Raw genomic sequence first — 23,361 nt, forward strand, 5'->3', positions numbered from 1 at the left:
AAGGCAGCTATTTAAAAATGCATTTCAAACAGCAATCCTTTAGAATGAAATAAAATAGAAAATGGTCGAATTATTCATCTGTGGGAAGAGTAGCAGAGCCTTCAACATGCAACAATAACTCTGTTTCTCTTCCCATTGCTGCAGCCTAACTTGCTCAGTATCAGAATCAGAATCAGGTTTAATATCACATGTTGTGAAATTTGTTAACTTTGCGGCAGCAGTATTATGCAATTCATAATAGAGAAAAACAATGGAATTACAGTAATTTTATATATATATATGTATCTTAAATAATTAAGTTAACAGAGCAATAGACTTTTAACATCGTAAATCAGCAAGTTGTTTGTTATGTCTCCCCTCTCACTGTGAAACAGGGAGACCTCTTTTCCCTTTATTAGGGAGAGAGAGCCTGTGGAATATTGAATGTCTTTTGGGGTACTGCAAGTCTCTATCTTTATTGATGCTTTGCTGCACACTTGAGTGCTTGGTGGAGGGGCACTGATATTTCTTGCTGGTGGGGGTGGTGGGTCATTTCCTACTGCTTCTTGTGAATGGGAGGGGTGAGCTGGGGGGAGCTTTGTGGTTCTAACGTTTAACTCATTCATTCTTTGGGGCACTCCTCTGTTTTTGTGGATGTTTGTAAAGAAAAAGAATTTCAGGATGTATATTGTATACGTTTCTCTGACATTAAATGTACCTATTGAAACCTATTGAAAGTAAGCAGTGCAAAAACAGAAATTTAAAGAAGTTAGTGAGGTAGTGTTCATGGTTCAATGCCCATTTAGAAATCATATGGCAGAGGGAAAAAAGCTGTTCCTGAATCATTGAGTGCATGCCTTTAGGCTCCTGTACCTCCTTCCTGATGGTAACAATGAGAAGAGGGCAAGTCCTCCTGTATTTCAAGCATTTTCTATATTTTTTTGATTCAGATTTCCAATATCTACAATTTTTATTGATTTTCAATCAGTTTAACTAATTCCAGTTTAGATTTTGTTAGGGAGCTGTAATCTGTTAATATTGAATGTAATAATATTTCTCCGTGACATAGTAACATTTACAAGGGGAACAGTGTCCAGTCAGACACCTAAATTATAGCCCGAACATGTATCTATCATTTTGTCAGATAAAATCCTTCAAAGATCACTGTCAGCTGCAGTAGTTTCTATGCTGGTAGAAATTGGCTGAAAGCTGAAATCTGTCCCCTTTGTGAATATCTCAGAACAGAGATGGGCTTCCAGGTTACATCCCTTTCTGCACTGTGCTATTGACATAGTGTCTGCAATCATGCTGCCGACTGAGAGGTGAAGGACTTAAGCCTCACTCTCCATCACCTCTGTGATGCAGCAGTGAGCAGCCACGTGTCAGGCATTGCCCGAATCTGCTGAGAATGCTTGGAATGATCCTATCGTGAGAAAAGTGAGAGTCAACATGATTTTGACCTCCAACAGTTCCAATTCAAGCATATCACACTTGTCGGTCTTGTAAAAACAAGCCCTGCATATATATTGCTTATCAAAAAGGGGCAGGAGGATGTGATTTCTCCGAAGGCTCTCTGGGGGTTATCTCTGATTGAGTGCCTTTGCCTCCTTCCTGAAAGTTCCTGACCATTCTGAGTGGCCGACCGTGGGCGTATTGATGCCTCTAGTTACAGACTGCTTCTGGCAGTGTCATCACTGAAGCACTCTTGGAACGAATGTCTCACTACGTGGACAAGGTGCTCCCTGTCACTTTTGTAGACTTTGGAATTGTCACCAGGTTTGGATATGGGCCAAGTGCGGAGAGAGAGACACTGAAGTGGGTCAATAGTTCACAGGCTAAAGCGAACAGAGTTAAAGGGCAAAGAAAACATTAAACACTAGGCCAAACAGGGCCAATAACTAAAACTCTCAAATGGAAAACAAGGCCTACATTGCAGCTGAAAAGAACAACTAAATATTAAATGAATACCGCTGGTCTTCAGAGTCAGTTGACTCAACAAATTAGTTGACACATGCATATTCATGAGCACAATTGCTATATCTGATGTGCTGCAGAATCCGTGGTTGTGACAGGGCCCCCCTCTCTAGGAACAGCTCCTGAAGCGCCACAGACTTGTGTCCACTGGAAGTCCCAAATGAGGGACTTGTCCAAGATGTCCTCCGGTGATGCTGGAAGATAAGTGTCATGGTGTGCACTGCCAATATTGGAGCCAAAGACTTCCATGTAGAGACAGAATCGAGAGCTTTTACAGAGATAGCTCGACCAAGTGACACTGTGAGATGGATCATTCTCATAATGAGGACCCTCCAATTGGAGCTAATCAGGCATCTGCTTCAAGAATAAAAGTAACACAGAATATCTGAGCCTATCAAAGTAAATTTAACAAACTTGAACAGAAAGCACCAGGAGACAGCATTACAAAGAGCAAGTCGCTCGACAAAAACACAAGGAACTCTTAAACCATTAATAACTGTTGTTAAGCAACAATTAACCAATTCAGGTGCTCTAAAAACCTGTGCCCAATGCTCTGATGCCCTGCACAGCCCTGAAGTTAATACAGGATCATCTCCCTATAGCTGGCACCAGATGCCCAGGAAGACCTGAAAACTCGAGATCCAGGGATGTCTCGAGGGACCTGGGGAACTCGAGAGAGAGGGAGACTCAGGAATCCAGAGAGACTGAGACCTGGGAACCCCAACAGACAGAGAGGCCGGGGAACCTTGAGTGAGATCAAGAAACCTCGGGCAGGGCCGAGAGGGAGGCTTGGGAGTCCTCGAGAAGGGGAGAACATTGAAAAACCCTAAACACGTTGAATAAACCTTGGAAACAATTGGAAATATAAAAACTTTGGAAACATGAAATTTGAAACCTAGAGAAGGAACCTTTTCAAATCTTAACTCAGTGTTTTATCTTTCACAATTTTTTCCAGAGACAATTAGGATATACTCTCCATTTTACAGATCAAGGCAGCATAGACAGGTTTCTTTCTTCGCTAAACTAGTTCTCTGTTGATCTGTTCAATTTGCAAAAATGAAAGTACAATTTTCCCAGTCTGTGCTATGACTTTCATCAAGAGGTTAAAAATACTCTCAATAGGGTTACTTTACTTGTGTATTTGCACACTCCAGCCAGGGATCAGCTTTTGGAGTAGGGCTTTTCCAGAATTTACACTATGGGTTTGAATGATGATTTGTTGAATCAATTGATAAGCTTGCTTGAAGTGTTCATTTGTTATGTAGACTGAATCATGGGGCCACAATGTTGGGAATGTGGGTACTTGTGACTTGAAAAGCTCGGAATGGATACCGGAGAAAATCAGTGTAGACTAGAGAAGCTCGGTATGTGGACCTGGGACTCTCGGAACATAGAGTCAGGGCATGCACTGAGAATAGAAGGCACACTCTCTTCAGGCCACCAATGTCAAAACGTCGCTGATCTAACTTTGCTGGATCCATTACTTGGCAAGATCCTTCTGTTACGATGGAGACAGAAACAAGAATTTATACATAGGAATTTCAACACAACATTGTTGCTTTGACGTATCTCTGACCAATGAATTTCATGGCCAAGGTCAGCTCCTCTCTCTGCTGGGCCCACCTTTGAGTGGTTGAGACTTGCTGTCACCCCTGGTTTGTATACGGCCCAAGTGCGGAGTCAGAGACACTGAAGCGTGTCGATAGTTCACAGACTTTAATGCCAACAGTGTTAAAGGGAAAAGAAAACAATATACGTGAGGCCAAATGGGGCCATTAACTAAAACTCTCAAATGGAAAACAAAGCCTACACTGCAGCTGAAAAGAACAACTACATAGAAAACAAATACCGCTAGTCTTCAGAGTCAGTTGACTTGACAGTCCAATTTCTCAGGCAAGGCTGAATGCAAACAGGCAGCAAAGCATTGCTGTGCTTGTCCAAGTCTTGACAAATACTACGATGGAATGAATGCAGTTAAATACTATCACAATGAAATAATAATTAGCTGAGAACATTCCTGAAAACATTAGGTGTATGAGCATCCTGTATTGAATTTTGAAGCTGTCCATTCAGGTCTCCTGATATCAGGACAATGTTCCTTTAAAGAGTGATAAAGTCCAATGCTACCCAGGAAAGTTCAACTGCCACTCTTTCTTCTTTCTTTTGGCCCGTCGGTGATCCTCTTCCTTGTGTTCTCTGTTCATCACGTTTGCTCCCAAAACTCCATGCATTGCACCACCTTCTTCTGTGGCAATTCTTCAAGACTGGGGATGACGCTGGCGGTGGAGATTTTCAAGCGGCCAATGAGGTTGTCGTCTTCTACAGATGTGGAAGAAGGTGCCTGATGGGCAGGGGGTGATTAGTTTGTGAGGGAGTCCACTCCTCTGCTCTCTACATTAGGCGTTTGTGTGCTTCACCTCTTCCTTCTGCCCGATATCGCCAAGCCAATTTTGGATCCAATTAGCCAGCTCACCTTCAATCCCATGTGCCTTAACCTTCTGTACAAACTACCACAGGTAACTGAAGACCAAGAACTTCAGATTGATTAACTTATCTAGTATGAATAGCCTACATCTCCTATATCAGAGACATCATCTATAGTTGGCATCTTCAGGCAACATGCTACCAATGTTGCTCTGAAAGATTCACTAAATACAGGGGAAGGATATGCATGCCAGTGCCAGAGTCCTTTCCTGTATTCACATGCTCAGCACAGAAGCCGTTACACTCAGTTGGATCCATTGAGCAGGCCACTTCATTTTCATGTCCTCCACAAGACTCTAGAAACAGTTCTGAGCGCTATGATGAGCAATTCTCAAAAAACGCAGTGTTCTCAAATTCTTGGGAACCCAGTCACAGGACAGTAGAACAATTCCATCAATCCCGTTCCCTTTATCCTCCTCAACCCAAGCTGTTGTGCAATGGAATTCAGATCCAGAACTCCTCCCGCTAACAGCTTTCCCCACATAAACTGATAGGAAGGCATCTAGATTTCCCCAATGCATCAGATGGACGTTCAATCAGACTGAGGGCACAATATGACTTTTTCCCCTAACTACTGTCTCGGCCAACATATCATTAACTCCAGGTTGCTTATCTGGTTTAACTGATTAAATATTGTCTGATTAATATTGTAGGTTTTCACAAATTAAACAAAGTGAGGTGTTTAAGTTTAATAAGACCCATAACAGATCTTAATGAAATCCCAAACCTAAACACAAAAGCACGCTAAAATCATTACGTAACTGGCATCTTGAGCCCATTTGGTGCTTGACAAGCTGCCCGGTTCAAATCCTGTGTTCCATGGGTGGAGGAACTGCAGGTGACCCTGGCTCATCCAGAGGTGTGTAGACACGCTCATGGTCATGTTGTGACGCCAGGGGCCCAGCAGTAGAATACTCCAAATCTTGGTGGGCCGGTTTAAGGTGATCTACCGAAATATGTTGAGGTTCATCTCTCTTATCAATGATAAAAGTATTTTCTCCTTGTTCCAGAACACAGAACGGGCCATCATAAGGGGGCCTAAGGGGATGTTGGTGTGCATCGTGGTGGATGAAAACAAACGAGATGGAATGTAGGTCAATGGAAACCCAAGGGTGCTGTACACCATGATGGGAGGAGGGAACAGGTGAAAAGAAATTGAACTTATTGAGGAGAGTGGAATGCTGTTAGGAGGCCGACATGCTTGTGGCATCAGGAAAAAAAAAATTGGCACTTGTAATGGCTGTGCATGTACCAACTCAGCTGCGGATGACTGCAGGTCCTCTTTGGGAGCTGTTCTGAGCCCCAGCAGGACTCACAATCAGCCCTCAGAGCAGCCTTTAAGGAACAGTGAAACCACTCGCGTAGGGTATTGGACTGCAAGTAATATGCCGCGGTGTGATATAGCCTAATGCCAAAGTTCTGGGCCAACACAGCCCAGAGGTCTGAAATTGTGGACCACAGTCTATGGAAATATCAGATGGGGTGCCAAACCAAGCAATCCAAGTGCTGATGAATGCCCAATCCACGTTTACGGCCGTCATTGATGCTAGAGGGATGACCACTGGCCACCTGGTGGTGGTAAGAAGCAGTGTGAAATATGGGAGGGGGAAGAGGATCAACAAGGTCTACATTGGCATGGTCAAACCATCGCTTAAGGACCTCAAAAGATGTCAGTGGTGCCTGAACATGATAGTTAATCTTTGCCCGCTGGCACTCCACAAAAGCTGCAGTCCAATCATGCAAGTCCTTTCTGAAGCTGTGGGGTGAGGGCAACTGGGTGAGGCATCGCACATGAGAGAAACCCCAGCTTCTCTGACCTTAATGTCAGCCAATGGCAGGCCTGTGACTGCTGTTCAATAAGCCCAGGCCTCTCGGTCAGTAACTCGGTCTGCTACCATGCTGCATAGTCAGCCCCCATGAGTACTGCCTCAGTGACTGGCCATGAGAGGCAATCAGCCGTGACATTATTTGCCCCCTTGATATGTTGTATGTCAGTTGTGAACTCGGATATGTAGAGCACGTCATGTTGCTGTTGTACAGAACAAGAGTCTGATATTTCGGTCATCACGTGCACAAGGGGTTTGTGGTCAATGAACGCGGTGAAATGGCAGCCCTCTGGAAGGAAACAAAACTGTTGGACAACCAGATAGAGACCACGAGCTCACGGTCAAACGTGCTGTACTTCCTTTTGGGGGGACGGAGCTGCTGGCTGAAGAAGGTGAACGGCTGACCCGTGCCTCTGCCCAGCTCTTCATACCTGCCACCCACAGCAGTGTCTGTGGAGTCAGTTCCAATGGCTATGGATGCACTGGGGATCAGGTGTGCCAGTAGGGTTGGGTTAGAAAGAGCTCGTCTGGTATCATCAAATGCCCTGGTCATGTCCACTGACGAGTCAAGCATTGATTAGAGCACGATACAGAGGGAGTATAAATTCAGCGGCTGGTGGAATGAAGTGGTGATAGAAATTCACCGTGCCTAAAATCTCCTGTAGTTTCTTAGTAGACCGGGGCACTGGGAAATCTATAATCGTAGCTATCTTTGATGGGAGGGGGTTTGCACATTCTGAGGGGGGGCGATGGCCAAGACAGTGGAAGGTTGACAACCCAAACTGGCATCTAGCAGGGTTAATAATCAACCCGTGTTGGCTTAAGTGCTCAAAGTGTGCAGGGATGAGATTCATGCTCAGATTTGGATGCCCTGGCATCAAGTTTGTCATCCAGGTAAACAAAAAGAAAACCCAAGTCTTTTAGCACAGAGTGCAGCAGCTGCTGGAAAGTCTGTGCTGCATTTTTCAGTCCGAATGGCATGCACAGGTACTCAAAAAGGCCAAACAGGGTTATCACAGGTGTTCTAGGAATGTTCTTCAAGTACATAGGCACCTGATGATAGCCCCTAACTAGAGCAATTTTGGCAAAAAAATCAGCTTTCTGGCTAAACATGCTGAAAAGACTTGAATGTGTGGGACCGGGTAACAATTGGGGGTGGTGGTCTCATTAAGGCCTTGGTAATTACCTCATGGGTGGCAACCACCATTGAACTTAGGGACCACATGGAGGGATGAAGCCCAGAGGTTACTGGACTGTGTACAATGTCGAGTCTTACCATGCTGGCAAACTCAGTCTTCACAGTTGCCAGCTTTTCTGGGTCCAGTCTACCTCACGTGCGCGGGCATGGGCTGGTGGGCCAGTTGTGAGAATGTGGTGCTCGGGCCCATGTTTTGAGACTGTAGTGGAAAATCTGGACTTGGTGAGGTCTGGGAATTCACCCAGCAGTCAAGTGCATGCGCTTGACAGAGTCATTGTGGGGAACTTACTGGGGAAGCAGGGTAACGACCCAAAGTCCTTGACATCCACTAGTGGGCAGTGCTTAAGATCAATTAATAGTCTTTGAGCACATAGGAAGTTTTCACCGAGCAGAGGTCTAGCCACTTTAGCCTGGACAAAGTCCCCTGTGTAACGTCGCCTACAAAAGCAGAGTGTCATCCACTGTGTCCCGTAAGTCTGGATCCTTTGCGGCCTCTGTTGGGGTTTCATTCCTCTTTGCCTTCTCATCAATAGTTGATGCTGGCAGCACACTCACTTGAGCACCCGTGTCATACAGGAAGCGTCACCCTGAAAGGGTGTCCATAATAAACAGTAGGCGTCCCTGGCAGCTGGAACCCACAGTGTTCATGGATCCCTGACGTCTTGTTGCGCTGGCGCTGTCGAAGCTCTTCCTTGCGTTCCTACTAAAGCAGCATGGTAAAAGCACAGGTCCGGCGTACTCTGTTTCACAGCCGTGGGCGTCCTTATGCTGGAGACCTTGCTGACTGAGCTCAGAGGTAGAGAAAGGAGCAGGAATGATGCAATGCTGCCTGTGTGTAGACTACCAGCCATTTTAGCAAGATCCCTATAGTCCCTCACGGATGCATTGGCAAGGGCTGTGCAAACTTGATCAGTCCTTTAAAAATAGAGCAAGGATGGTGATTTCTCAGGAGGGACACCATGTGGTCCTTTAGACCTGAAGACCTAGCATCACTGAGACTGGGTAAGGACAGCAACCGTCTGGCGCGCTCGGACTCGGATAGTCCGAGAGTCTGCAAAAGGTGAGTTATCAGCGATCAGCATTTATCGTGTTCAGGCGGGTGTTCAAGCAAACTCACCACCCTCACAGCCACGGAACTGCTGAGCGATGTTACCACGTAGTAGAATTTGGCGTCGTTGGTGGAGATTTCTCGTAGAGCAAACTGGACCTCAGCTTGTACAAAACCAAGTGATGGCATTTTTCTCCCAAAACTCCATCAGTTTCAAAGCAACTGCATTGGCTGACATGTTCAATCGCTCTGGAATTGTCCTAGAGCATCAGGGTTACCAATGTAGGTTTTTGCAAATAAAACGAAGTGAGGTATTTTATGTTTACTGAAACACATAGCACATTTTATTGAACTCCAAAACCTAAACACAGAAGCATTCTAAAAGTCCTTACATAACAATGTCATCGCGTCAGACCAGCCTCTTAAAGCAAAAGCCCAACTCAATGTTGGTAGTCGTGAATTATGTACATTTCTCCCAGTTATGATACACCACAATATAATCCTATTTGGTTCCTAATAAAACCTTCTCCCACACTTCACAAAATTCCTTTGCACACATAATTCTAATCCTTTGCATGCTGCAGAGAATGCAGTTCACTGAAACTGCATTGTGCTGCACACATTATATATTAGCAGGACCCTTGAGGATCTATTATTGACTAAACATTTAACTGAAACACTGTAACCAAGCACACCAGCTATCATAACTCAGCTCAGCTTCCAAAACTTGCTGTGCATGATGCAGACTTTATGGAAGTGCCTTCTCCAAGTTCGTTCATATCACAGGGTCTCGAAAGAGCTCCAGACCCCAGAATTTTATCTTTTTCTTCCTAGTGAGTGAACCTCAGGCTCAGGATTCACAACTCGTCATTTGTTTCAAAGAGTTTACCAGAGTTGAGACATCTCATATCTTTTTATAGGTGACAATAACTGATTATTACTCTCATAAACTACAACCTAACTGTAAAACAACATGCCACCCCTGCTGCGATAAAAGCCAGCTATATTTCAAAAGCTTTCATCCCAAATGAGCAATGAGAATTCAGCAGAAAAAGAAAATTGCTTTCTATTTTTGGGGAGGGAGAACTGGCATGCACTGGCAAACCTACACTGGAATTAGAGCATGTGATTAACCAGTGTTGTTGGAAGTGGTGAGGACATATGCGTGATTCATTTCATTATCATCAGTTCAGCATCCATACTGCAATAGATATGGCCATGTCAGCGATAACTAGAACCTGGATCTTTTAAAAAATGGATTAAAGAAAAGCAATAGTCTCTAGGAAGCCCACCTAAAGAGGCAGAGGAAGGAGACTACTCTCAAGGTTACCTCCAGGAAAGAAGGCCTAAAGTCATTGACACAAATACTGATTTAGTTTTATGCTTTGTATCTTCAAAACATTCAACCAATTCAAAGGAAGACAGGGGAGTCCGGGAATGAAGGCCTAACTTCGAGTTTTATTTCAAGCGAGGCACACCCATATCATGTGATAGTGTGATGACATATGCAATTGGCAAATAATCAGTAATGAATCATTTAAATGAACAAGAATGCTTAATCAAACCATATATATACAAGATTGCTCAAATATTAAATATTAGATATGCTACAATTTGCTTTAAGTTACTTTAATTTGCATGTTTTTCTTATTTTTAAACTATTTAATCAATATTATGGAACATTGTACAGTACAGTGCAGAAACAAGCCCTTCTGCCCACAATGTCTGTGCCGAACACAATGCAGAATTAAATAAAGTCTTATGCTTGCACATGATCCAAATCACTCCATTTCCTGCATTTCATCTGGCTAATAGCCTCTTAAGTTTCATGATCAAATCTGCGTCCACCACTCTGGCAGCCTGACTCAAGCACCTACCACACCCTGTGTGAAAAACTTGACCCCAATGTCTTCTTTAAACTTTTGTGCTCTCTCCTTAAATGTAAGTCCTTTAGTATTTGATATTTTTACCCCAGGTAAAAGATTCTGTCTGTCTGGCCTATCTATGCCTCTCATAATTTGATAAACTTTACCAGGTCTCCCCTTAGCCACCGACACTCTAGAGAAAACAACCCAAGTTTGCCCAATCTCTCCTGATATCTCCAATCCAGACAGCATCTTCTTCTGCACCCTTTCCAAAGCCTCCACATCCTTCCTTTAATGGGGTGACAAGAACTGCGCACAATTATTGGTTACTTAATTCAATTGTATCTGTTGCTAGTTGTCTAGGACCTCAGAAGCATACATTATCTATTAAAATCATAGGCAGCTTTCACAGTTGGGGAAGGCCCATCCTCAGCTTTCCCAAGAATCGACAGGTCTGGGGCCATTGCACTCTGCCATTCACGGCCTGGTTGCCATCCACAACATGCCTATGGTCTTCAGAGTAGAAAAGACGAATAATTCCAACCCTCCAGGTCCAGTGCAGGTTAATGTGGGCAGGAGGAGTGTGTCTACATAATCCGTCCACTGCTAAGTAACTTGATTTTTTACATATTATCTAATTTTTAAAAAATGTAATATGTGTAAAAGTAAGCCCTCTTTAAAATATACCCCCTTTGCTTAGGAACATTTGCCATATCCTGGTGCAATGTCCCCTATACTCTAATTTATAGTTTAGTTGATCATTCAACCAATTTTTATGCCAACTCATAGTTTTCTTTTTAAATTGTTCATAGTAAAATTGAACGCAGTACATGATTAACTTCCACATGCCTGTAATCATATAAATTAGAAAGAAACTGTTCAACAAGTTTTAAAAGATTTTATGCTTAATTAAAGTCAATGATGTGCTTTACTATATTGTGTGTTCCAGGAGGGATTGTTGCACTAAAGGCTGCAGCTGCTCTGAAATGGTGCATGTAAAATTAACTCCATTATTCCACCGCGGGTGTCATGAGGTTTGACCTGAGACAGCTACTACACCTGGTGCTACCTCGGATTCCTTGCAATGTTTTCCTCCATCAAATCATTTCATGAACTGGACCAACAATGATCAATGCTGATCCTGTGAAGCAGGAGCTCTCCCCCCTTTCTTTGAACGGGCATCAGGAATCTCTTCATGTACTTATCCGCAGTGAGTTACTTCAGAATCAGGTTTAATATCACCGGCATATGTCATGAAATTTGTTGACTTTGCAGCAGCAGTACAATACATGATAATGGGGAGATAAAAAACTGAATTATAGTCGGTATATATATTGAATAGTTGAATTAAATAAGTAATGCAAAAAAAGTAGTGAAATCGTGTTCATGGGTTCCATGTCCATTCAGAAATTGGATGGCAGAGGGGAAGAAGCTGTTCCTGAATTGTTGAGAGTGAGCCTTTAAATTTCTGTGCATCCATCCTGATGGTAGCAATGAGAAGAGGGCATGTCTTGGGTGGTAGGGGGTACTTAGGTGGACAATTCACCTACTAGCAATCTGACTCTATGAATGACCCTGTCAATCTGTTCTCAGCTCCTATAGCTCATTTATTTCTGCATTCCCAGCTTTGTTCAGATGTTGACAGATGTTCTTTACTGTGACTATTTGCTCCTATCCAAATGTGCCTTCTATACCACTGTCTCTAATAGGAACAGTTCCCCAGCTTGGGTTTCTGCAGCTTCCAAAGTAAAAAGTTAAAACGTTGATTTGTTACCAGTTTCTCTTTCTCCTTTATTGGTTTCTGATGATTTAAGTTACCAGCCTGGAAGTTGTGCAGTAATTTCAAATAGGTGAAGGTGGATATTTCATCACAGATATCCAGAAGCTGTATCATTGTTTGTCATGGTTCTGGTTGGCTGTTCCCCTTTAACGCTCCTTTCTCCCTGATTATGTTCTAATTTCAGTTATTAGATCTCCATTTGCTGCTAGTTCACTCAATTACAGTACACCTGGTTTTCATCAGAGAATGAAATAAATATAATGGCATCACTATCACAGGTTGCCAGATTGTTAGTCTATTCCTATGTGATAACTTTGTTTCTCAACTGCTTAGAACCGTTTGTTCCAAGTTCAGCTCCAGTTTCAAGATATTCCATGAAAACCCCATCTCCGTGTCAAGACTCCATATCAGAGCTCTGTGTCAAGGCTCCTCCGGTTTGCTGTTCAACATTCATGTCTGTGCCCACATCCCCAACTCAACCTCCGTGCCTGTGTCCTGCACTTGGTGTCTGCTCAGTCGCTCCATGCAACATTGTTGGTTTCCCCAAAATGCCACCACGCCATCTGCTTCATTACTGAAAAGCGTTGAATTGTAAAAGCTGCTTAGTGTGTTGGTACAAATCAATGGTGTTGCAGAGAACTGTCTTCTCCAAAGAAGACAGTCCTAATAATTACTCCAAACAATTGCTGAAACTGCTGGACTTCCCCCATTTGTGATGCAATACACGTGTTGCAAGTAGTGCCACTGCTTAAAGAAATCCCCTGGGGAAAAAGGATAAAATTGTATTAGAAATTGTGCTATGATGGTTTACAAACATGGTCCCTAAGATGACATACTCAGCTGACCAAGTCTAAGCATGATAGCCTACAAAAGCCATTCCAAACAGGGATCAGGCACACTCAGGTGTATCAGAGACTCCCTGACAGACATTTTCTGAAAGGAATCTGTTAAATCATAAATTCTAATCCAAACATGTTCACCCTCTCTGCATTCCTGTTATTAATACCAACATAGTTCACCAATAACTAGCTGAGAAAGTCCAGATGTTACATAATAATTCCCCACCCAACACACTGGTTATCCCACTTGAATTCCCGATCCATTTCATGAAATGTTGCATCACATCCATTCTCAGAGGCTGCGAGGTCAGGAATCGTCCTGGTATAGTAAGTGACTGAGAGTTCTCATGCCCGAGGAGACAGGCAGAGTCACCCCCTGCCAGGTCCTTCCTACTTCAACCCGTTTAGTTCTCTTCAATCCCTCCCCAGTATACTCCCTCTTGCTTTTATCTCACTGCTGAGAAAGCCTGTCAAAAATAAGGTCTGTCTCTTCCCAACTGCAACTACAGTGTGTGTCTGTGGAGTCTGGTTCCTGTGGAGAGTTTGTCTTCAAGAGTGGACACCCTCAGGCAGGTGTGCAGCATATCATCAACTGAGTGTGTCCTCAGTGGTCTGTGCTTCCTCCTCCACTTGTGTTCTGCTGGGACTTCCCTCTGGCAGCCTTGCCTATTCTCCTGCTTCTAATGTTCCCATGGTTACACGTGCTCTTGGTCCACATCCACACAATTCTGACACAAGAACCTAAGTTGCCAGCCAATGTACAAAACAATGGGTTTCATTGTTCAGGCTCAGTGAAGATTAAACCCTTCTTCACATCACAAATTGCCTGATGCTGCTTTCTCTGCAGTGTTGTATTGTCCATCAGCCTGTTAATCTCCTCCCACGGCAGAGCATACAACAGTGTGAACAATCTTCTCTGCTGTTCACATAAAAAGCCCCATAATGAGGCCTTTTCGTTTCCATCAGGCACTCAGTAAGTAGCTCAAAAAAAGAACGAGGCATGGTTTGAGGAGAGAGAGGAACAGGACAAAGATAAAAACGCATGGTAGCATCGTGGTTAGCACATCACTTTATGGTACAGGTGACTGGGGTTCAACTCCTGCAGCTGCCTGTAATCCCCGTTCTCCCTGAGGCTGCATGGGTTTCATCTGGGGGCTATGATTCTCCCATAGCCCAAATCTGTACTGGTTAGTAGGTTAGTTGGTAATTGTAAATTGTCCTATGATTAGGCTAGGGTGTGTTGAAGGACCCAAAAGGCTAGAAGGGCCTACTCCTCATTGTATCTCAATCAATCAATTGATAGAACTATCAAAGCCTGTCTGGACATTCTCTTTGTGATCAACTCATCTAACTGCAATAGTAGTAAATGCAACTCAATTGTTTAACTCAGAGCACACTTTATTACATGGGAATGCCAATAAATTGACAAAATTAATTCCTTTATATTTGCCTTTCTTACAGTGCTTATAAAAATTATTTGTTCCCCCCCCCCAAAAAGTTTTCATGCTTTATTGTTTTACAGCATTGAATCACAGTGGATTTAATTTGGCTTTTTTGATGCTGGTCAACCAAAAAAGACTCTTGTGTCATAGTGAAAACAGATCTCTGCAAAATGATCTAAATTCATTACAAATATAAAACACAAAATAATTGAGCATACAGCAAGTATGCACCTCCTCCGAGTCAGTATTTAATAGATGCACCTTTGGCAGCAATTATAACCTTGATTCTGTGTGGATAGGTCTCTATCAGCTTTGCACATCTGGACACTGAAATTTTTCCTCATTCTTCTTTACAAAACTGCTCAAGTTCTGTCAGATTGCATGGGGATCATGAGTTCAGCTTCAAATTTTCAATTGGATTGAGGTCTGGACTCTGACTTGGACATTAACTTTGTTGTTTTTAAGTCATTCCTGTGTAGCTTTGTCTTTATGCTTAAGGTTATTGTCTTGCTGGAAAACACATCTTCTCCCAAGTCGCGGTTCTCTTGCGTAGTGCATCAGGTTTTTCCTCCAGGATTTCCCTGTAATTTGCTGCATTCATTTTACCCTCTACCTTCATAAGCCTTCCAGGGCCTGTTGCATGATGCAGCCACCACCACGCTTCACAATAGGGATGGTGTGTTGTTGATGATGTGCGGTGTTTGGTTTACACCAAACATAGCATTTAGTCTGATGGACAAAAAGCTCATCAGACCATAGACCCTTCTTTCAGCTGACTTCAGAGTCTCCCACATGCCTTCTGGAAAACTCTAGCCAGGATTTCATGTGAGTTTTTTTCAACAATGGCTTTGTCTTTGCCACTCTCCCGTAAAGCTGAGACTGGTGAAACACCCGGGCAACAGTTGTTGTGTGCACAGTCTCTCCCATCTCAGCCACTGAAGCTTGTAACTCCTCCAGAGTTGTCATAGGACTCTTGGTGGGCACCCTCACTAGTCCCCTTCTTGCACAGTCACTCAGTTTTACTCTAGGCAGATTTATGCCATATTCTTTCCACATTTTGATGATTGACTTAACTGAACTCTAAGGGATATTAAGTGACTTGGAAATTTTCTTGTACCATTTCCTGACCTGTGCTTTTCAATAACCTTTTTGCAGAATTGCTTGAAGTATTCTTTTGTCTTCATGGTGTAGTTTTTGCCAGGATACCGACTCACCAGCAGTTGGACCTTCCAGATACAGGTGTATTTTTACTACAGTCAATTGGAGCACCTTGACTGCACACAGGACTCCAAAAATAGATCTCCATTTAACTGTGACTTCTGAAACCATTTGGCTGCACCAGTGATGTTTTGGTGTGTCATATTAAAGAGAGATGAATGCTTATGCAATCAATTTTTTTGTGTTTTATATCTGGAATTAACTTAGATCATTTTGTAGAAATCTGTTTTGACTTTGATATGAAAGAGTCTTTAACTGTTAATCAGTGTCAAAATAGCCAAATTAAATCCATTGTGATTCAACGTTGTAAAACAATAAAACCTGAGAACTTCCAAGGTGGGGAAAGGGGAGAATGCTTTTTCTAGGCACTGTGTATGTTGCCATTCTGATGCAGTGGTCCCTCACTGCTGGTGCTCCGGCTCTGACTTGCACATTTAGGAGGCTGTAATTTGCCCTGGAGGGCAACCTTGAGCAGCTCTGGGACTGGTACAATCTCAGAGCTCTGCACTGTACTTACCTGCTTCATCACAGCAGACTAAATTGCCAGGTTACAGAAAAGGATATTGCCAAAAGTGGGGAAGTCAGTAAACCGAAGTTGGGCGAGGGTACCAAGTCACTCCAGCAGAGTGGATTCTCGGCAGCCCTGTAACCTGTCAGTGCACAGAAGGCAAGGGCATTTGAACACAGAGTCATGATGTAAGCAGGTAGAGATCAAACTCCTTTTGCTGCAGCATCCAAACCTTGGGTGACTTTTGTTTGTGCTGCAAAGGAAGCAGGGACCAGACTAGGAAGGATCTTCAATTCTTCTGATGACATTGCCAATCACTTCTTTGGTGGGATAGATGTACAGCAACGTGTTGTACTTCCCCATTCTTCTTGAAACTGCGCAGGATTTCAGACCATATAACCATATAACAATTACAGCATGGAAACAGGTCATCTCAGCCCTTCTAGTCCATGCCGATGCTTTCACTCACCTAGTCGCACTGACCCGCACTCAGCCCATAACCCTCCATTCCTTTCCTGTCCATGTACCTCTTCAATTTTACTTTAAATGACAATACCGAACCTGCCTCTACCACTTCTACTGGAAGCTCATTCCACACAGCTACCACTCTCTGAGTAAAGAAATACCCCCTCATGTTACCTTAAACTTTTGCCCCCTAACTCTCAAATCATTTCTTCTTGTTTGAATCTCCCCTACTCTCAATGGAAAAAACTTATCCATGTCAACTCGATCTATCCCCCTCATTATTTTAAATACCTCTATCAAGTCCCCCCTCAACCTTCTACGCTCCAAAGAATAAAGACCTAACTTGTTCAGCCTTTCCCTGTAACTTAGGTGCTGAAACCCAGGTAACATTCTAGTAAATCTTCTCTGTACTCTCTCTGACCAGAACTGTACACAATACTCCAAATTCGGCCTTACCAATGCCTTGTACAATTTTAACATTACATCCTAACTCCTATACTCAATGCTCTGATTTATAAAGGCCAGCATATCAAAAGCTTTCTTCACCACTCTATCCACATGAGATCCTACCTTCAGGGAACTATGCACCATTATTCCTAGATCGTTCTGTTCTACTGCATTCTTCAATGCCCTACCATTTACCATGTATGTCCTATTTGGATTATTCCTATCAAAATATAGCACCTCACACTTATCAGCATTAAACTCCATCTGTCATCGTTCAGCCCACTCTTCTAAATGGCCTCAATCTCTCTGCAAGCTTTGAAAACTTACATCATTATCCACAACGCCACCTACCTTAGTATCATCTGCATACTTACTAATCCAATTTACCACCCCATCATCCAGATAATTAATGTATATGACAAACAACATTGGACCCAATACAGATCCCTGAGGCACACCACTAGTCACCGGCCTCCAACCTGACAAACAGTTATCCACCACTACTCTTTGGCATCTCCCATCTAGCCACTGTTGAATCCGTTTTACTACTTCAATATTAATACCTAACGATTGAACCTTCCTAACTAACCTTCCATGCGGAACCTTGTCAAAGGACTTACTGAAGTCCATATAGACAACATCCACTGCTTTACCCTCGTCAACTTTCCTAGTAACCTCTTCAAAAAATTCAATAAGATTTGTCAAACATGACCTTCCATGCACAAATCCATGCTGACTATTCCTAATCAGACCCTGTCTATCCAGATAATTATATATACCATCTCTAAGAATACTTTCCATTAATTTACCCACCACTGATATCAAACTGACAGGCCTATAATTGCTAGGTTTACTCTTAGAACCCTTTTTAAACAATGGAACCACATGAGCAATACGCCAATCCTCCGGCACCATCCCCGTTTCTAATGACATTTGAAATATTTCTGTCAGAGCCCCTGTTATTTCTACACCAATTTCCCTCAAGGTCCTAGGGAATATCCTGTCAGGATCTGGAGATTTATCCACTTTTATATTCCTTAAAAGTGCCAGTACTTCCTCCTCTTTAATTGTCATAGTTTCCATAACTTCCCTACTTGTTTCCCTTACCTTACACCATTCAATATGCTTCTCCTTAGTGAATACCAAAGAAAAGAAATTGTTCAAAATCTCCCCCATCTCTTTTGGCTCCACACATAGCTGTCCATTCTGATTCTATAAGGGACCAACTTTATCCCTCACTATCCTTTTGCTATTAATATAACTGTACTAACTCTTCAGATTTATTTTCACCTCACTTGCCAAAGCAACCTCGTATCTTCTTTTAGCTTTTCTAATTTCTTTCTTAAGATTCTTTTTACATTCTTTATATTCCTCAAGCACCTCATTTACTCCATGCTGCCTATATTTATTATAGATCTCCCTCTTTATCTGAACTAAATTTCCAATATCCCTTGAAAACCATGGTGCTCTCAAACTTCTAACCTTTCCTTTCAACCTAACAGGAACATAAAAATTCTGTACCCTCAAAATTTCACCTTTAAATGACCTCCATTTCTCTATTACATCCTTCTCATAAAACAAATTGTCCCAATCCACTCCTTCTAAGTCCTTTCGCATCTCCTCAAAGTTAGCCTTTCTCCAATCAAAAATCTCAACCCTGGGTCCAGTCCTATCCATACGTCCGTCACTTGACCTATCTCATTCTCTAACAGGAGATCCAACACTACCCCTTCTCTAGTCGGTACCTCTATGTATTGCTGCAAAAAACTATCCTGCACACATCTTACAGACTCCAAACCATCCAGTCCTTTTACAGAATGGGCTTCCCAGTCTATGTGTTGAAAATTAAAATCTACCACAATCCCAACCTTGTGCTTACTCCAAATGTCTGCTATCTCCTTACAAATTTGCTCCTCCAATTCTCACTCCCCATTTGGTGGTCTATAATACACCCCTATAAGTGTTACTACACCTTTCCCATTCCTCAATTCCACCCAAATAGTCTCCCTAGATGAGCCCTCTAATCTGTCCTGCCAAAGCACCGCTGTAATATTTTCTCGGACAAGCAATGCAACACCTCCCCCTCTTGTCCCTCCGATTCTATCACACCTGAAGCAACAAAATCCAGGAATATTTAGTTGCCAATCACACCCCTCCTGCAGCCATGTTTCATTAATAGCTACAACATCATATTTCCAGGTATCAATCCATGCTCTAAGCTCATCCACCTTTCTTACAATGCTCCTAGCATTAAAATAGATGCATTTAAGAAACTTTCCACCTCTTCCTCTCTGTTCATCCATAACGATGTGATCAATTTTATTAACTTTTTCTTCCTTCTCCCCTACATCTTCTGTCTGAGCGCTCCCCCTCTCTATCACCTGCCTATCCTCCCTCACACATTATCTACTAGCTTTTTCTATTTGTGAACTAACCTCCTCTCTCCTAGTCTCTTCAATTTGATTCCAGTCCCCCAACCGTTCCCAGTAGCCTTAGCAAATCTCCCTGCCAGGATGTTGGTCCCCTTAGGATTCAAGTGTAAGCCATCCTTTTTGTACAGGGCACACCTGCCCCAAAAGGGGTCCCAATGATCCAGAAACTTGAATCCCTGTCCCCTGCTCCAACCCCTCAGCCACGCATTTATCCTCCACCTCATTCCATTCCTACTCTCACTGTCGCGTGGCACAGGCAATAACCCCGAGATTACTACCTTTGTGGTCCTTCTTCTGAACTGCCTTCCTAACTCCCTATATTCTCCTTTCAGGACCTCTTCCCTTTACCTACCTATGTCATTGGTACCTATATATACCACGATCTCTGGCTCCTCACCCTCCCACTTCAGGATATCTTGGACGCGATCAAAAACATCCCGGAACCCTGGCACCAGGGAGGCAAACTTCCATCCGGGTCTCCTGATCACATCCACAGAATCGCCTATCTGACCCCCTAACTATCAAGTCCCCTATTACTACTGCCTTCCTCTTCCTTTCCCTACCTTTCCTTTCTGAGTTACAGGGCTGGACTCTGTGCCGGAGGCATGGTCACTGTTGCTTCCCCCAGGTAGACTGTTCCCCCAACAGTACTCAAACAGGAGTACTTATTGTCAAGGGGTACAGCCACTGGGGTACTCTCTAGTACCTGACTCTTCCCCTTCCCCCTCCTAACCGTGACCCACCTGTCTGTCTCCCGTGGCCCCGGTGTGACCACCTGCCTGTAACTCCTCTCTATCAACTCCTCACTCTCCCTGACCAGACGAAGGTCATCGAGCTGCAGCTCCAGTTCCCTAACACGGTCCCTTAGGAGCTGCAGTTCGGTGCACCTGACATAGATGTGGACTTCCAGGAGACAAGGAGACTCCAGGACCTCCCACATCTGACACCGAGAGCAACAAGCTGTCCTCACACTCATACTTCCCCTTTCCTCAAATAACAGGAAAAACTGAAACCTAACCCTACCTTGCCTCACCCGCTTCCGCCTAAGCCCGTTGAGCCCAAGCCCTTCAGCCTTCACTCTGCTCCCTGCTCACTCCGCTGCCTGCTGTATAAGGCTGTGTCCTTTTTAAATATTCCCCACTTCACTGCCCTCCATCAGTGAACTGCCCACTGCGCAGTCCCGCCTTGCTTAACTCCGATGAGAATAAGAAGAATTCAAGATGGCTCCCGCCTTACTCCCGTTCTGATTCTCCAACTTCCTCCTCCAAACGAAAACCGATTCAGGATTTCTGCCCTTTTTAAATCTTCAAAATCAAAACAAGTCTGTTTATGTTCATTCAGCATTGCATTTGCCCATCATCAGTTTTCTTGAAGGTCATCCTCTCCCAATTACAACACTGAATCCATATAGAACTTCCCCATTCATAATTTTGGCACGGACCATTTGTAACTGATGGCTCATTGAAATGCCCTTTTAAAACTGACCTCCAAACAACATCAGTGTGTTGTAAGAGTGTAAGGTCAGAGTGTCAGTGTGTAAGCTGGAAGCTTCGACTCTGAGAGTGACTGTCTACACCCTGACATCCTTTAATCTCCTCCTGCTGCCTTCCCTGTTTCTCGTGGCTGGAAGTCTAAAGGAAGAGAATGCAGTATAAGGGTTGGGCAGGGGAAGGACGGTGCAAACAAGTGGCGCACATACGCATCACCTGTAGCTTGTATTTCCAGCAGGGAAAGTGCGGGTTGAATGGAAATGAGAAGGAAGAATAGATAACACGATACATTGAGCTTCTGCCGTTCAGCACTGCCCCCGGACAGCTTCAACAATGGTCAATACGATGATACCAAAAACTAGGAAGGCCTCTTGTTTAATTGAGAATCTCCTTCTTCCTCTTCTTCCCTGCAGATTCTGAGACTTGTGGAGCTAACCCTGCTATTCAATCAAAACACAACTGCTTCTTGCAGGTCATCAGCTGGCATCAGCTATTCCATTCATAACATCAGACTCGTGGTGTAAGTGCCAGGTCAATCGAAATGCAGATGTGTTTGCTTTTCACTACAGTCAAACAAAAACGCCGGAAGCACTCCATGCTCCCTGCCTTGAGTTAAACCTAGATCAATAGCATACATTGCCTGTTTTCAGGAGCAATCTAATTTAGCCTGTAGTGTCCACTTGATTGATAGGTGCAGTGTAAATGATGTAAATTTCAAAGTGTCCGCCAGAACATCAAATATGTTATCCAGTCATTTAATTTATTTTAACAGTAAACTGAAAACCCTCACTGTGTAATTTAGAATGTTTACCTATAAAAATGACATTTTATTCAATTGTACCTTTGCATTTTTATGGAAGTTGTTATTTAAATATAACTTGCTGGAGAGTTTTCCTGAAAAATCGCTCTATGATTTGAAAATCATCCAGATGATTTTCTTTTCCCATGATGTTACAGATCTATTTAAGATATATGTCATGATGGAACTGTTCTCTCCCCATCTGCATTATACAGCAGCATCTAATCTGACTACTGTCATGAAAAAAAATTAGAATCCCCACCAGTACTGAACAACATACTCGCAGGAAACGAAGTACTTAAAGACTACTGGATTAAATAAAATGATTCCACTTAGTACCTGAAAAGGGAAGTTAGAAACACAGCACTGTTCCAATAAAAAAAATTAAGCTTGAGTACATCCTTTTCTCCAGCACACATTTTTCTTAAGGTAAAAAAAAATCAGCATTTTAAATTAATCTAAACTTTCTCTATAAACAAGCAACTTTCATGAAACAATCTGCTATCCTGAGGCTATAATTGCATCAGTATTCTGAGTGAATCCATCTCATTTATTTCTTCTGTAGGAGCTAAGTTCTATTTAATTGCTTGCATGATATTAGCATATACTTAAGGTACATTACAATATTTTCAAAAAACCCTCATATCAGAAGCTCATCTTATCTGAAACTGTGAAGCTCTTATTTAATCTCTGTTTTATATACTTTTTATATTTTGATCTAAAGAATATAAACAATCTATACTGGGAATTTGTCTGTATATTATTTTAATTTGATATTCCGTAATATTTCTGTAACAAATCAACCATAAGTAACATTTCCATTGTTAGCATATGTATAATTTTTCTGAAAGATTTGGAATATTTAGGTTCATAACTGTCGTATTATAAGGAATATCTTGAAAGAAAATAGCTGGAATAAACTATTTAAGACATCTCAGGCCAGCCTCAGTAAAGACCCTACAAATTTAAATGTGCCAAAATTGAGAGAAACATGAGGCTTGCAGATAATTAAAAACATTTTCATTTCCATGAATGGCTTGCACTGGTCTTTCAAAAATCAATTAATATGCAAATATATATCACACATACAATTTGAGTTTGGGTTCCAGGTCAGTTGCATACTTTAATTATAATTTCCCTTCACCCTCTGCTAGATGATAGTTATAATATTTATGATTTATGAATATTTGTGATTGATTGCTCTTAACCTAAAGTTCTCCATTGGCATGACCCAAGAGCTGGAACCTGGAATTTCTGAGTTACAATGCTGTTGGCCCTTTAACAACCACCCGGAGTAGGTAATACGCAGGTCTATTCCAATGAGGATTCCCATTGTTAAATGATGTAATTGCTTCAATTATCTGCTCACTCTGCATAGTACAACAGCACTTAGAAGGACAAACAGGTGAGAATAAAACACAACAGAAACAAACTATCCTAGTGCAATGGACATGAAGTGAACTCAAAAATTGTTGTGAGTACTTCTGATCATATTACAAGTATTCTGTGGTCATTTTAAATTACCCTCTGCCACAGAAATCAAAAGCTTAGATGATTTGATTGTCGC

The 23,361-nt window shown here is 42.6% G+C and overlaps 1 long non-coding RNA gene across 1 annotated transcript in view; it reads left to right on the top strand.

Annotated features, from left to right (window-relative positions):
• Nucleotides 1-21,660, top strand: part of LOC132398836 (uncharacterized) — a 36,648-nt gene extending 14,988 nt beyond the window's left edge. The window contains exons 2-3 of the long non-coding RNA XR_009513819.1: nucleotides 11,324-11,584; nucleotides 21,409-21,660. This is a non-coding gene — a long non-coding RNA (uncharacterized LOC132398836). The remainder of the gene's footprint in view (nucleotides 1-11,323; nucleotides 11,585-21,408) is intronic.
• Nucleotides 21,661-23,361: the final 1,701 nt, after the last annotated feature.

The sequence above is a fragment of the Hypanus sabinus genome, chromosome 9, assembly GCF_030144855.1.
Source record: "Hypanus sabinus isolate sHypSab1 chromosome 9, sHypSab1.hap1, whole genome shotgun sequence".
NCBI lineage: Eukaryota > Metazoa > Chordata > Chondrichthyes > Myliobatiformes > Dasyatidae > Hypanus > Hypanus sabinus.